The sequence below is a fragment of the Triticum aestivum genome, chromosome 2B (genome assembly GCF_018294505.1).
Source record: "Triticum aestivum cultivar Chinese Spring chromosome 2B, IWGSC CS RefSeq v2.1, whole genome shotgun sequence".
Taxonomy (NCBI): domain Eukaryota; kingdom Viridiplantae; phylum Streptophyta; class Magnoliopsida; order Poales; family Poaceae; genus Triticum; species Triticum aestivum.
Window position 1 is genome coordinate 393771291 of NC_057798.1, and position 7386 is coordinate 393778676.

General features: G+C 51.6%; 1 pseudogene; it reads right to left on the bottom strand.

The window, feature by feature from the left end:
- Nucleotides 1-1152: 1152 nt before the first annotated feature.
- LOC123039231 (uncharacterized) lies at nucleotides 1153-4456 on the bottom strand (annotated as a pseudogene).
- Nucleotides 4457-7386: the final 2930 nt, after the last annotated feature.

A 7386-nucleotide genomic window follows, 5' to 3' on the forward strand; every position in this document is an offset into this window, starting at 1 on the left:
TTTCCAGTGCTACAAAACTAAGGTTCCATGTAGTTCTCACTGACTAGAATGATACATACATGGGGATTATAGTTGAATGAGACCAAACATAATACCAAAAATATAATGTTTCTTTATGTCAAAGAAAAAAACGGCGCAGCATGGCGCGCGTTTGCTTCTACTCCCTCCGTTCGGAATTACTTGTCTCGAAAATGGATGTATCTAGAAGTTATAGATACATCCATTTTCGAGACAAGTAATTCCGAACGAGTAGTAATTTGCCCTGCATCCTTTACTTTGGACTGCATTTTAACCTTGTGATTACCAGACACAAGACACTGGTTTGTTGTGCTAAATAAAGAAAAAAGCCAAAGCCAAAAGCATGGTTCTTTTCCTAATTAGCTCTAGTCCTCTGCCCCTAGGTAAGGAATTAAAGATCGTTTGACATAATGATATTGCTTTTATGTTTCTTATTACTGACTTGTATTCTTTACATTGTGTAGTTTATTACCAATCTCCAATTAGATCCTACACGTCAAAAAAACTACTACTAGTATTAGGGCATCTACAACATCGACTCTTAAAATAGACATACTATTTATTCACGAACTGGTCGGGACTCGTCCGCGGACACAGATACGGGAGTCGACCTTCCAACCCTATCCCCTAAATGTTTGCTCTGTTTTTCTTCTTCTTAAGTCCACAACACTCAAGATAATCATAGAAAATAGCATAATTCATCCATAAATAACATGCAAATATCCCTAATGCTATAATAGTTCAAATGTAAATATTACGTCTGAGATAACCGGATGTTCAATAATTTTTCGAATTCATCAATTCCAGATTCAACGATACTCGACTCAGAACCCGCAACCCCTTGAGTTTCATCCAATAATGTATGAATGTAAGTGCATGCCTCGGTCATGTGGTAAAGTATATCAGCGCGTTCGGACTATACAATGTGATGATTATCAAGTTGCAGCATTGAGTGAATCAATGAATTGACCAATATGTACAACAACAAGAAGCAAAACTTACGATCTCAATGGTTTACCGAAAAAGGCTTTCGCCCCGCTTTATATTATAAAGCAACTGCCCAAGCCAACATCTAACACAGGTTCACACACGCACACAAACATACAGGTCTAGTACAAATGGTAGCCAAGAGGGTTAATGTTGAGGGCACAGCTCAACAAGCCCTGGAAAACAGAAAAAGCACGCACACATGGGGTGCAACGGAGCAGCTAGTCGGGCTCCGGGGGTGGCGGTGGGAGCGGGGGCGCCAAGCGGAAGGCCAGCGATCGAAGGTCGGCGAGGAGGGTGTTGATGACGTCCCGATCCTAAGGGCGGCTAAGCGGCCGCCAAAGCTGCAAGTACCCACACATTTTAAAGATGGCGTCAGTAGCGCGTCGGAGAGGCACCTTCTGGATGACAAGCTTATTGCGAACGGTCCAAAGCGTCCAGGCAAGGACCCCAACGCGGAGCCATCTAATATGGCGGTAGCGAGGGGGGGAGGCATGGATCTCCGCAAGCAGGTCAGGGAAATTGGAGTTGCACCACTGGCCCCCAACCGTCTCGCGGAAACTGGACCAGAGAAACTGGGCCGTGGAGCACGAGAAGAAGATGTGATTAGCGTCCTCCACCGTGCCGCACAGGGGACAAATCCCATCTCCGGGTCCATTACGCTTGAGGACCTCCATGCCGGATGGGAGGCGGCCGCGGATCCATTGCCATAGGAAGATCCAGATTTTCAGGGGCAAGCGGATGTCCCAAATCAGACTGAAGGGCTCGGGGGCCGTCGAGGGGGCGATGGCCGCATAGAGGGATTTGGTGGAGAAGCAGCCGGATGATTCCAGACGCCAAGAGATGGCTTCCGGGGTGTCAGTGACGTTCATCGGGAGAAGGGCGATGTCTTGGAGGAGGGCATCCCAGGCGGCCACTTCACGCGGGCCAAAGGGGCGGTAAAAAGCGAGGCGCCCTAAGTCAATAAGGGCCGACTCGACAGAGACCGAGGGTCAACAGCAATGGCGAATAGCTCTGAAAATCGTGCGGCCAGGGGGATGTCGCCAATCCACCGATCAAACCAGAACAGGGTCGAGGACCCAGTACCAACCGAGATGGATGTGCCAATGTGAAGCACAGGTAGCAGCTGGATGACGGCCTGCCAAAACTGGGAGCCGCCCGAGCGCTGACAGAATGCGAGTGGTTGTCCATGAAGGTACTTGTTCCGGATGATGGTGAGCCAAAGGCCTCCGTCGCCATTAGCAATGTGCCAGAGCCAACGGGTCAGGAGGGCAATGTTCATGCGCCGGGAGGACAATATCCCAAGACCACCCTGGTCCTTGGGTTTGCAGATATCCGGCCAGCTCACCATGTGGTACTTTTGCTTATCATCCTCGCCAGCCCAGAAGAATCTGGACTGGTACTTGGCAATTGCCTTATGGAGCGTCTCATGGAGGCTATAGAAGCTCATGAGGAACCATAGAAGGCTGGCAAGCGAGGAGTTGATGAGGATCACGCGCGCAGCCTTCGACAACCAGCGCCCTTTCCAGGGCTCAACGCGGTGTTGCATACGGGTCACCGTGGGGCGAAGATCTGCCACGGTGAGGCGCGAATCACTAATGGGGATCCCCAGGTAGGTCGTGGGGAAAGAACCCAACCGACAATTTAGTCGGTCCGCGATAGCCTGTGCTTCCTCTGGGGGGTACCCAAGAACCATCACTTCACTCTTATCGAAGTTTATGGTTAGTCCCGACATCTGTTGGAAGCACAGAAGGAGGAACTTCAGGTTAGCTATGTCCTGAACATACCCCTCAACCATTATTATGGTATCATCCTCATATTGAAGGAGGGAGGCCCCTCCCCCTCCGACTAGATGGGGTACGATGCCGCGAATATGTCCGACATCCTTGGCCTTGTCGAGGATAGCGGCCAGGGCATCCACCACCATGTTGAACAGGAACGGCGAGAACGGGTCACCCTGACAGACCCCATAGAGGGTGGGGAAGTAGGGCCCAATGTCACAGTTAATGTTCACCGCGGTCCGGCCGCAGGAGACCAATTGCATAACGTGAGTCACCCAACGGTCGTCAAAGCCCTTTCGGAGCAGCACTTCCCGCAAGAAGGGTCAGTGGACAGTGTGGTACGCTTTGTGGAAGTCAAGCTTCAAGAAGACTGCTCGATGGTGTTTCACCCGGACTTCGTGGAATACCAACACCCCATCCAGAATAAATTGGCCTTGTATGAAGGCAGATTGGTTCGGGTGGGTAATCGTGTCAGCGAGCAGGGTCACCCTATTGGCGTACCCTTTGGCCTGGATCCGGAATATCACATTAATCACTGTGATGGGACGGAACTGGCGGATATCGGAGGCGCCCGGAACCTTGGTATGAGGGTAATGATCCCGTAGTTAAGGCGTCCAAGATCCATACAGCCCGAGTAGGATTCCTCAAACAGGGCCATGACCTCCGGCTTGATGGTCTGCCAGACCGTTTTGAAGAACGTTACGGGCAGGCCATCCGGCCCCGGTGTGATGCCCGGATAATTAAGCTACAGTAATACTCTATTAATGATGCCTTGTCACCATTGTTACTCTTGCTAAACCTCACTTGTTTCAAACACAGGTCAAATTCAAATTCCGAAAACAAGTCAAATTCTTATTTCTTCGAACTGTCAAGTAAAAATGTTCGATGGGTTGAAAATATTCGCTAACTAATTTGAGATATTTAATTTCCCTTGGAAATTAAAACATTTCCAAATCAGCTTTTTCTTATACTTTTCCATTTGTGAAAAATCCAAATCAATTCAAAAGCCTCCCAAACTTTTTGTGGCAGGGCTCAGTTTTTCCTAGTATTTGTTTTGTCAACCTCCACATATTTGAAAAGTCATTTGGTGGCTTATTTAAATGCAATTGGAGGATGTTAAAATAAAAGCAAAAGGTAAAGATAAAAGGAGTAGAAAAAAACCCTGGCTCCCCCTAGGCCTCGGCCCACTCCCACCCAGCCAGCCCACCTATCTCGGTCGGATGCCTCCTTTCCCTGTACAGCCGACCGGGGTGCTTCCGCTCGTCCCCATCGGACCGGGCGCACCTTCCCACGCTGCCACGCCGACGGGGAGGGATAAGGACGCCGCTCCCCGCCTCCTCGGTCCCCATTCCCCCCACTCACCCCAGCCCTCTCCCTCTCTCCCAGGAACCCTAGACCCCCCCCCCCCACTACCCCGTTCTCTCGCTCGATGTGTACGTGCCCGACCACTGCCGTCTCCACCGCGGCGCCGTCACCATGGTCTGAAGCCTCCCGTGCCACCGGTAGACGTTCAGGAGGACCGCCTCGTCGTCCTCGTTGTCCCCACGTGCTGGGCTGGAGCGAGGAGCCTCTGCATCGTCGCCATCGCCGGATTTCTTCGCCATGGCCGTCGCGTCCTCGCCGTCGATCCGCATTTTCTGGTTCACCCCGGCACCATATGAGCTCACCATCGTCCCTCCCGCGGTGAGAAGCCCCGATCCCCCGTCTTTCCTCCTAGTTTCCGTCGACGTAGCCGCCGCCCAAGTCCTCCCGAGGTCGCACCTGAAGCTTTGTTTCTGTGCGCGAGCGCGCCCCTAGCTGCACCTCGCCTTGTCCGGCTGCTTCCTTCGGCCACCCCCTGCCGCGAGCGCTCACCGTCGCGGACACTCGCGCCTCCCCTAGCCGCTGCGCGCTGCCCCGCACCTCCCCGGCCACGGGCCGCAACCCGCTCGGACCCTCCAGCTCCGGCCCGCCTCCTCTGGCGCGCCACCACGCCGTCCCACGCTCGTTGTTGCCCGCGGCACCGGTCGCAGCCACGCCCGCTGGCACCAGACCGCGCACTCGCCCCTCGCTGCGGCTCCGGCTAGACGCGCCAGCGCCGCCCCTTGCCGCGCACTCGCTCGGGTTTGCCCTGACGGGCGCCCCCGCCCGCACCTGCTAACGCCCGCCCCACTAGCCCCTGGTGCCACTGCCAACGGGGCGCCACACGCCCTTGTTAATTTAATCAGTAGTTAGATAAATGTGTGCATGACAGGAGGACCCCACCCCCTATTGACCAGTCAAATGTTGACTGGTCAACTGGGACCCCCTGGCCCACCTGTCAGCTATTGGGTACACTTTTGTGTACACTGTGCTGGGTGCGCCTAGCATTTTAGCATTTATTTTCGTATTAAAAATTAATTTCAAAATATTAATAAAACTTTGAAAAATCATAGAAAATAATCCGTAGCTCGGATGAAGAAGTTTTATACATGAAAGTTGCTCAGAATTTTGAGACGAATCCAAATACGCGGTCTGTTTGCCCGCCACACATCTCTAGCATAGCAAACCTGCACACTTTCCCCTCCGGTTCATCTGTCTGACAGACGTCCGGGACCGGGAAAACTTTTCCGGATGTTTCCCCCTTCGCCAGTATCACCTAGCACCGCGTTTGAACACCTCTAGCACCGCTTGTTGTCTTGTTATACATATGTTTGCGTGTATTTACTGTTTCTTCCCCCCTCTTCTCTCCGGTAGACCTCAAGACCGCTGCTGATGCCACTGTGATCGACTATGTCGACAATGACCCTCCTTCTTGTCTGAGCAACCAGGCAAGCCCCCTTTGATCATACCAATATCGCCCATTCTGTACTATCATGCTTGCATTAGATTTTGCTACTGTTATTGATTGCTCCTATTCTGATGCATAGCCTACTTTTGTAACCCGTTGTTGTACCTTACCTGCTTATCCTAAGCTGCTTAGTATAGGTTGGCTAGTGATCCATCAGTGACCCCCACTTGCCCTTGTTGCCCCTGCTTCATCATCGACGCCTCAATCGACGTGATCGACGACCAGATTCCGACACCTCACATCACATCACGCCCCTTTAGTTGCTCGACTCTGCAGAGCCACTATCGAGTGCCGAGGGTGATCCCTCATAACGCACTCCTGATGATAATTTTATAGTGTAGCTATTCGGTCGTGGTCATCGAGGGTGATTTGCTATTTCACCATTCCCGATACGGCTCTGTCGTTCAACACCTCAAGTGTGAACCTCGTGGGTGGTCCCTCTTACGTTCACCTTGATGATTACATTGAGTGGAATCAACCGGGGGTGATTCCTCAGGCTTTCCCCTTGATGTTTGGACACACGGTTATAATGACTTTACTTGAGACCTTGGTGAAAGTCGGGCGGGCCCGGAGAGCACCCGCAAGATGGTTACGTGGCACGGCCGGGCATTCTAGGCCCTTGTCGTAAGTCCACGAGATGGGGCGACAGGGTCACTTTCGATCGTGAGTCTCTGCTCGTCTCCGCAAGCTAATAATACACTATGGTTTGGGTATTTGTTCTGAGTTGGCCTCTGGCCTTGACGCACTAACCACCACGTGGGAATAGATATGGGCCTCGACGTTGCAGTATCAGCCAAAGCTTTATCAGACGTCCAGTTCAGCAGTACGGCACGGTCGGATCGTGCTGGCCATCCGAGGTGGTGCTGGTATCCACCCTGCTCGCAGTGACCCGGAGTGTTGCGAGCGATGGGCCCAAGACCCCGGAGTGCTTAGGATGTAGACCAGCGGGGGCCTCTATGCTGAGCCTAGGTAGGGCTGCGACGTTTTGATCTTCCGAGGGTGGGCATTGACCCCAGAAAGGTGTGTCCAGCCAGAGTGATCGAGCATGTTGGGTAACCTGGTGCACCCCTGCAGGGAAGATATATATTCGAATACCATGTCCACGGTAATGGACGTTCAGACTTATATCCTGATCTTATACAACTACAAATGGATACTTGAGATATGTGGCTCCGGGATTGCTTTCTCGCAGGGAGTAGAGGAAGGATCTCTGGGCATTAATGTTACAACATGTTTGTTAAATATTAAATTGTTATTCTTTACTCTTCTACATGCTGCAAGATGCTTGGAGCTGCTTGAAGATGCTAGTCTTCGATAAGCTAGGCCTTCCCCTCTATTCTGGCATTCTGCAGTTCAGTCCACAGATACAACCCTTCCATTTGATACCTATGCATACTTAGTATAGATCTGATGCTTGCGAGTACTTTGGATGAGTACTCACGGTTGCTTTGCTACCCTTTTTCCTCCTTTCTTCTTTCTGGTTGATGCAACCAGATGCTGGATCCCTGGAGCCAGATGCCACCGCTGACGGATACTGATACGTGGAGACCGCCGACGACCAGGAGTAATTAGGAGGTCCCAGTCAGGAGGCCTTGCCTCTTCGATTGTGTTGCTTTTGTGCTAGCCTTCTTAAGGCATCCCTGTTTAACTTATGTCTGTCCTTAGATATTGTTGCTTCCGCTGACTCTTGTGTATCGAGCTATGTATTCGAGCCCTCGAGGCCCCTGGCTTGTAATATAAAGCTTGTATTATTTTATTTATGTCTAGAGTTGTGTTGTGATATCTTCTCGT